We start from the raw sequence: 9,105 nt of genomic DNA on the forward strand, positions 1-9,105 counted from the left end.
GCTAAGAACTAACTTCCCTGATGTCAACTAGACTTTCAATTGGGGGGAACTCTACCCTTTCATTGAAAATCTTCAGCATCTCACTATCTCTTCCCAACTTTGATGGAACGAAACTGACAATGACTTTTTCAAGATTAATTCTGATGGTAGTGCACTGACCCTTCCCGGAAAGATAGGTGCTGGAGTTATCATCAGAAATCATCATGGCCAGTTCATTCATGCTATGGCTATTCCATTGGGAGAGGGTACCAACAATTATGCAGAAACTGAGGCAGCAAGAATGGGTGTTCAGTGGTTCCTGGCTAATGGATTTCACAGAATTCACCTTGAAGCAGATTCAGCTCTACTGATCAAATGGTTGACAGAACATAATGATCCTTCTTCGGCTTTGAAAATGAAGGTATCACAACTGAAGGACATGTGTAATCATTGTGTGGAGTTTAGAGCTTCCCATGTGTATAGAGAAGCAAATTCACCTGTTGATTCTCTGTCAAAGTTCAGTTATCAACTCACCACAATGACCAATTTCCACATTGCCTCTGCACTCCCACCCCTCATCAGAGCTCAAATGTTGCAGGATTATCTAGGTACACCTGCTTTCAGACATAAAAAAACAAGCAGAATTCTGGTTCCTTCTCAACATGCCAGTTCCTCCAACTCATCTCATGGTTATGGTTGATGCTATCTGCAGAATGGGAGCTCTGAAATTAGTCCAAATAGCAATCACAAAGCCACACATGGAGACAACGAAAAGACATGCTAGCCTTTTCTTTTTTGCAGGTGCTACTAACAGTCTAATGACCTGTTCTCAGAATGTGCTACTAACAGCAATGTTTTTTAACCTACTGAGGATAGGCAAAGGGATTGAGGCAAAAAGCAGCACCCAGAAACACAACCATACAACACCTCATTCCAATTCACCATTCCATTACAGCTCTCCAAACCTTTAATTCCAACACAACAACTTCCTACAACAGCCAAACCCCCTCACACCTACTGAAACCCACCACCAGAACCATAAACACAGAAATCACACCTTCAGTTACTTCACCAATAGGAAAAAGACAGGAGAAACCTGAAAGAAATGATGTCCATACCTCAAAAATATGAACAGTCATTGACTTTCCTCCTCCTTTTGTCTTCTCTTTTTTCTTTCATTGCTCCTAGAATCCACAAAAACCTAGGAGCATGCCATGTTGAACCTCTCAAAGATAGCAGAACCAAGAATCTGAGCAGAAATGCTCAATTTTTTCTAACTCTATTTTCCTTTTTTTTGCAGGCTCTACCTCACTCCCCTCAGTCATTCAATTGACATGTTTTTAGGAGTGGTATTAGCATCAATGATGCTCATTATCCTGGAAACAGGCCAAGGGGCAATCAGACACCACCCCAACAGTAGCATCAACATACATCTGCCTAGCATTTCTAGTTGCAGAAATTGTAGAACTATCTCCTGCAATCTGTAGCTGTAGCTTTCAAATTAGATCCAATCAATCCTTTTGAACACCCTTCTAACCTCAGCAGTAACCAAACACCCTACTTCAGTTTACACAAGAACCTGAAAGTAGGTGCCCAAGAAAATTCAAGCTGCCCCTTTGTAGACATGTGATTTTTGACCCTCCCCAGGATTTTTTATATTTTAGCACGTAAATATTTAATCTAGGCCTAATATCGCTATTTTAGTTAATTTTGACTCTTTTACTTTAAATTATTACAAGAAAATGAAAATTACAAAAAATAGTTTTGTTTAATGTTTTGTAGTCATTTTTAATCTTGAAAAATACCAAAAAAAATAGTTTTATTTTAATGGTCAGTCTTATTTTAACAGTTATTTTACTTAAGTTGGACTAATTAATAAATGAGATCGTATTTTAATCTCGTTCGCGGGGAAAGAATAAAGCTTGGGCTCGAGCAACCCATTTTTAGGCCTAATTTTTAGACCTAGTCCATAATTACCAAGCCCATAATTCCTAGGCCCATACCACTAACCTAATCTCTACCCCTATATGATGGTACTAATCCCTAAATAAACACCTACACCAAAAACACCAAAAAACGCCAAAATCCCCATCAATCCGCCGTTCTTCAGCAACATACAAAAAAGGGAGAACAAAAAGTCTGAACACTAAAAGTAACGCCTAAAAAATCTAAGGATCCGCTTTTTCCTCATAGGAGAAGAGACAAATAATCATTCCCAGCAGCTCCTTCTTCACGTAAGGCAGCAACAAAACGTGGATAAGCTCCCATTTTTTTGAATTCTGATCTCTCTCATTTTTGGGGATCAAATCAGCGTTGAAACACAACAAAACAAACGACCCCCTCCCTCCGGCCCTCGCCACTCACAGTCTCATCACCTTTGCTTCCTCCTTGTATTACTCCATACGCCTGAAACAACAATACGATTCATTTTTCGCTGGAGTTCAATTACAATGAGTTTGCCGTTCGAGTCGTCGAGGTCGTATGAGGTTGTCGGTTCGCCAAAGTTCTGATCTACATATCGATTTAGGATTGTGATTTGGGAGATCCTCTTTCATCGTGAATGTTAGAGCATATGCAGTAATAAAGGTCATTTTTCTTCTCTTAGTGTATTTTCTGACATGAATAGTTAATGTCGTTGTCTTCAATAATTTTTGCAGATTTGTTTGGATTGCTATGTTTTATCCGATTTACTTACTGTTCTTAATGTGTTTGATTGGTAAAGTTTGTGATATGTTCCCATTTTGTCTATGGCTTTAATATTGTTCTCTACTGATTCATTTGGTATTTATTGGAATTGCTCGACTTATAATCCTTCAATTGTTTATTTATCAAAAATAAGATTCAATGTTGCTGGTTCACGTTTTGTTCTGGTTCTACGCGTAAACATTAGTTACAGTGGATTAATGACCGGTTGGATTGTGTGCCAATTTGGGTCATAAATAATTTAATAATTCCAAGCGAGTAGGTAGTTTAGGTAAAAATTGCACGGGGCGCCCTATTTGGGCGCCCCTCTTTAACCTGTAGCCGCTTTGTCTTTTTGTTTGCATCCGTACCCACTTTTTAAAAAAGTTCACCTTCCCTTTATAACTGAGAAACTTCAGCTCTAGAGCTGAAGTTTCCGGGTTACTAAACAAAAACTTCAGCTCTAGAGCTGAAATTTTTATTTTATAACTAGGAAACTTCAGCTCTAGCTGAAGTTTTTATTTTATAACTGGCAAACTTCAGCTCTAGAGCTGAAGTTTTTATTTTATAACATAGAAACTTCAGCTCTAGAGCTGAAGTTTTCCAGTTACAACACAAAAACTTCAGCTCTAGAGCTGAAGTTTTTCAGTTACAACACAAAAACTTGAAGTTTTTATTTTATAACTGGAAAACTAGAGCTGAAGTTTTTATTTTATAACTGGAAATAGCTGAAGTTTTTGTTTTATAACTGGAAAACTTCAGCTCTAGAGCTGAAGTTTTCCAGTTATAAAATAAGAACTTCAGCTTGAAACTGCTTAAGTTTTTATTTTATAACTGGAAAACTTAAGTTGGAAACTGCTTAAGTTTTTATTTTATAACTGGAAAACTTAATCTGGAAACTGCTTAAGTTTTTATTTTATAACTGGAAAACTTAAGCTGGAAACTGCTTAAGTTGTTATTTTATAACTGGAAAACTTAAGCTGGAAACTGCTTAAGTTTCTATTTTATAACTGGAAAACTTAAGCTCTAGAGCTTAAGTTTTTATTGTATAACTAGAAAACTTAAGCTGGAAACTGCTTAAGTTTTTATTTTATAACTGGAAAACTTAAGCTGGAAAACTGCTTAAGTTTTTCGGTTACAAAGACAAAAACTTCAGCTGAAGTTTTCCAGTACAAAAGAAAAACTTCAGCCCCATGGGCTGAAGTTATGTGAAAAAGCGGGTACGCTTGCAATTTTTTTTGCAAAGCGAGCACAAGTTAAAATCTGGCACAAAAAACGGGTATAGATGCAAATGCCCCGTAGTTTAGGTTGCACAATTGGATTTCGGATTTATTGGTATAGCATGGACCAAATAATTTATTTTCCATCGGGCCCACTTGGTAAGAACAAAAGTTAACTCATGGCCCCCACTTAATTAATTTTAACTCTTTAGAAATCGAGGTGTGCCATTTAGCAAATTTCCATGGCCCTCGCAAAGTTAACAACGCGTAGTTGCTTTAGGCGCGTTATTTTAATAATATTACCTTCCTAAACTCGGGTGCACACTTATGTGACCCAAATTCAAATCCCAACAATGTTATATAGAATGTGTTGCGGACTGCGGGTGCATTTATGTGACACGGTTCAAGACATATTTTAAAAATGACGTTGCAATTTTCTTTTAAAAAAATGAATAAAAAAGCGGTTAAAGGTTTTAAAATGGCACCATAGGTTTGAACATGTATTAAAATCAGATAATAGGCCAATTATGATGGTTTAAGCGACCGTGCTAGAACCACGGAATCCGGGGGTGCCTAACACCTTCCCTCGGGTTAACAGAATTCCTTATTCAGAATTTCTGATTCGCAGACTTCAAAAAAAGAAAGTCGAATTTTCCTTGATTTGGGATTTTAAAATAAACCGGTAACTTGGGACACCAGAAAATAAACATCCCAAGTGGCGACTCTTAATAAAATTGAATAAATAATCCCATTTCGAATAATGTCACTTAAAGTGGAAAAAACTCCCTTATATACTATCCTTCCGGTGGTGGTGTGTAAAAAGGAGGCGTGACAGTTCTGACGACTCCGCTGGAAACTCAAAACCCAGAACTTCGGTTCAGGGTTCAAGAATTCGAGCTTAGAATAGCTATTATGATTGACTTTATTTATTATCTAATTTTCGTACATGTTTGAGCCTAATGTGCTAAATGCTTTTACCGCTTTGATATTCTGTGAATTGTATATAAAACTGCTACAAAACCCTTCTCTTCTCATCTTCGGGGATGTGCTCGTTGGTCGAGACTCCCTATTCTGTTAGTGTCATACCTTGAAATAAGAAAGAGGCTCGGACAAGTTACCAAGCCGGATGGCCTTTTGGTTCCCGGTACGTAGCCCCCTCCTCGGCTCGAGTTGTCCGCTCGGGTACACAGTCAAGAACACATACCCAGGTTTTGAACTTAGAATAACAAAGCCTCATGCCGGATCCCTAGTAGGAACGTTTGTTTGCATCACGTGCATTTGACTTAGGAGACTCAACACAGGGGTTGGGTCTGTCTAGGACAGGTGTACCTGAAATAAAAGACCATCCTGATGCATCTTACGTGCTACTTGCGCATCTGTTTGTTCGGCTTGCATGTTGACCGACTTCTAGAATATGGAAAGAAAATCAAAAAAAAAGGAAAAAAGAAAAATCAAGAGTGAGGTAGGTATTAGGAAATTCTGAAACTCTGCCAAAACTCTGACCAAAATTTTGGTTTTTATTTTTCGTCAAAACTGACCGAACTACGCGGATCTGATTCTCACCGGATGTGAGATACGTAGGCAAACCTCATCGGTTCCGACCCCAATTTTCAAAAATCCAAAAATATTTTCCTTAGTTCCTTCTTTAAAAATCTTTCCTTGGAAAATTCAAAAAAAAAAGTAGTTTTTAAAAAGAAAAATGGTTTCCTTCTTTCTAATGTCGTTCATGCAAAAAAAAGAAAAGTCAATAAAAATTAAAATCCAAAAATACGGGTTTCCTTCATTTTGAAGTATTTTTCCAAAAAAAAAACCCAAAAAAAAAATCAGAAACAAAAATCCAAAAAAAATACTCCTTAGATGTCTTTCTTTCATAAATGTCAATAAAAAATTAAAAAATTGAAGTCCAAAAAATATTTTTGCTTTTCTTTAGAAATACTTTTGTAAATAAATAAAAGCTCAAAAATTCAAAACAATTTTCTTAAAAAAGTCTCTCTTTCGAAAATTAAGAGGCAACATCCAAAATCCAAATATATTTTTTTTTTCCTTAGAAAAAGATAAAACAAATGAAATTTAAACAAAAAAAAATATTTTCTTTTACTTTTGAAATTCCCAAAGTTCCAATCAAAAGAAAAGGAATTTTTAGATGTCTTTCTTTCAAAAATATATAAAAAAAAAATCAAAATCAAAAATCGAAAAGAATATTTCCTTTCTTCTTTTAAAGTATTTCTTTCGAAAATTCCAAAAAAAATGAAAAATGAAAAATAATTTTCTTTTGCCTTAAGGCTTTCATGGTCTAAGTTTTATAAAAAGTAAAAAAAAAGAGTTAGTTTATTTACTCTATTCGCGATCTTCCCGAACTACGCAAGATCTGATTCATGATATGTAGGCAATCCCCATCGGATTCGATCACAACCATAAAATAAATTGAGTGAAAAATAAATTGAAAAAAAAATTGAGTGAAAAAAGATAGAAAAAGTGAAAAAAAGAATAGAGTGACAAAAATGAAAAAAAAGAAAAAAAAAAGAAACAAAAAGAAAAAAAGAGAGTGACAAAATAAAAGAGCGGCAAAAACGAGATGAAAAATCAAGAGTGATTAAAGAGAGGCAAAAAGAGATACATACTGAAAGGGTTAGTTAAGGCCGGGATGAAACATGCAACTGTGCAAACACATGGTAGAAGCGTTTAACTGTTAGGTGCATTGCATCCCAACGTGTGATTTCCTATATGTTAAATATCTCAAAATTAACAAGGTTGTTTGTGTGAGCAAATTAGCCAGGTTTTGTTCAGGTGGTTGGTTTTGTTGGTATGTGGTGATGAACGCGCAACCTTGCACGTGGCCACAACATTATACACAAAATCGAGCTCTACCTCCCAGAAATGCCCTTCCTTACCAAGCTCCATACAATCCCCAATCAAATGTTCCTCAGTACAATCCTCGCCCAAGAGAGCCTTTCAAAAGGAATCAGTTCACCCCTATTGGTGAATCATACTCGGGTTTGTTCCAAAAGCTAGTCAGGCGAGGTTTCCTGCAGCCAGTGGCCCCAAACCAGCCAAATCCCGAGTCCCCTCGCACCGAGCTGATGCTAGATGTGAATACCACTCTGGAGCGGTGGGGCACAATACAGAGGACTGTTGGACCCTCAAAAGGGTAGTTGAAGATTTGATTGAAGCTGGAAGAATCATTTTTCGGGACGAAGAGGCTCCTAACATGATGAACAATCCTCTGCCTACTCACACCAATGGGCTAGTAGTCGGAATGACTTGTGAAGATAAGAAATTTGATCCGGCACCGAAGGCCATTGCAGCCATGGCCGAAAAAGAAGAAAAGCTAAAAAATGGTCGCCAAGCCTGAAAGTTGCCCGCCAGACGGGAGTCTCGGTAGCTAGTCTTGCTATCCTTTCTGCGTCCGGATTATCTCAGGGTGTGATCCGGATTGTTTTACTTTATTGTCTTACTTTCCGATGAAACGCTTCTATCTTCAAAAACTGGAAAAAAAATCAATCAAAAATCAAAAAAAAAAAAATCAAATGAAATTAATATTTCATTGTCCAGGAATGTCTCTTTTCTTAATCTTGTCATTTTTCTTATTCTCTTTTCAGTTCTGTTAAATGCAGATTTCAATAACATGACATGCTTGCGGACTTCATGCCCAGATCCCAAAACGCTGTCAGACTTCGAAATAATGAATCAAGAGTCGAAATGCAAAGAAGATAAGTTTGAGAAAATAAAACAAAGAGTTTGAACAACTGAAGGAAATTGGTTCCAGAATTGGAAAGGTCCATACATTACAACAAGAGTACTGCCAAAAGAGTGCGTTGTACATGGGACACATCGAAGGAAATGTCCCTAAAACAACTGTCAATGCAAATGCAGTGAAAAGGTACTATGTTGGACCCTCCGTATAGTTCTAATATTCTCCGGTTAGGATGACGAAGGCTTTCATTCTTGCTATCCAAACACTATCAACCCTTTGCAAACCCTTTTGAGCCGACTCCCATTCTTTGATTACCCTCTTTGGAACCTGGAAGTGTTATTGAAAAATGAAATGAAAAAAAAGAAGAAAAATAAAAATATATATCAAAAAAAAAAGAGAGGAAGAAAAAAAAAAGAGAAAAAATGAAAAAAAAAGAGAGAGGAAAAAGGAAATGAAATAAAAAAAAGAGGAAAAAGGAAATGAAATGAAAAAAGAGGAGAAAGGAAAGGAAAAAGAAAAAGAAAACAAAAGAAAACAGAAAAACAAAAGATAATCAAAAGCAAAATGTTTCCCTGAACTACGTTCGACTTGATTCCGAAAGGATACGTAGGCAGCCTCTCTCTGGGGTTCTGTCACACCAAAACAAAAATCCAAAGTCCCCAAAAAAGTGAAACTGGGGCGGATGTTGTAATGGTCCGGCGATGATCCCGCCTGAATGGTTCCAAAGATGAAATTCGATCCAAATCATTTTTACCCAAATCCTTTCAAGTCCTTCCGATCAATTAGTGAGAATGTTCAAGGATCAGAGAATACGGCTACTTGGATCCGATGCAATAAAAATGAGAGAAATAGAATGAGAGAGTCTTATTGATGAAAACCCACACGGGCACCGTGAGGCGATGGTAAGCAGAGAAATAAAAAATGAGAGAGTCTTGTTACTGAAAACTCGCAAAGAGCACTATAAGGCGATGGTGAGTAGAGAAATGAGAGAGGTCAGCTCGTTAAAACCCGCAAAGGGCACCCCTGATCGAAAAGAGGATCCTCACAGCCATCGACACCGACAGAGTTCTGGCAAGGTTTCTCGAGTTTTGAGGCAAAAGTTGTGATGAATTTCTGAGAGTCGGACGGTTTACACGGATCAGGCATCCAGTCCAAAAGGCATGTCATGTTCATTGAAGTCCGCATGTACTCCAGATAAGTCATTCTTTCCCTTCCCCGAAAGGGACACTTCTTGTTTTAAACTCATTCTCCATTCCATTATTTGTTTTCTTTGAATCCCTTTCGGTCTAACACTATTCCGAAACTAAGACAAAGAAAGGATGGCAAGATTGATTTACAGAGTTCTCATTTGATACGAGCCAATGTGCAAAAAAGCACCCAGCCTCAACAGGTGCATCAAGTTGACCTCGACTGGCCATGGCGGTCGATGCTTCGAAATCAAAACTCTTGGAAGAAGAAAATCAAATTGCAGTGCCTGTAAAGGCAAATAAAGTTGGAAAAGGTAAGTCCCACGCGACTAGCCATTGCAGC

This window comes from Nicotiana attenuata, unplaced genomic scaffold (genome assembly GCF_001879085.1).
Source record: "Nicotiana attenuata strain UT unplaced genomic scaffold, NIATTr2, whole genome shotgun sequence".
In the NCBI taxonomy this organism is placed as follows: Eukaryota; Viridiplantae; Streptophyta; class Magnoliopsida; order Solanales; family Solanaceae; genus Nicotiana; species Nicotiana attenuata.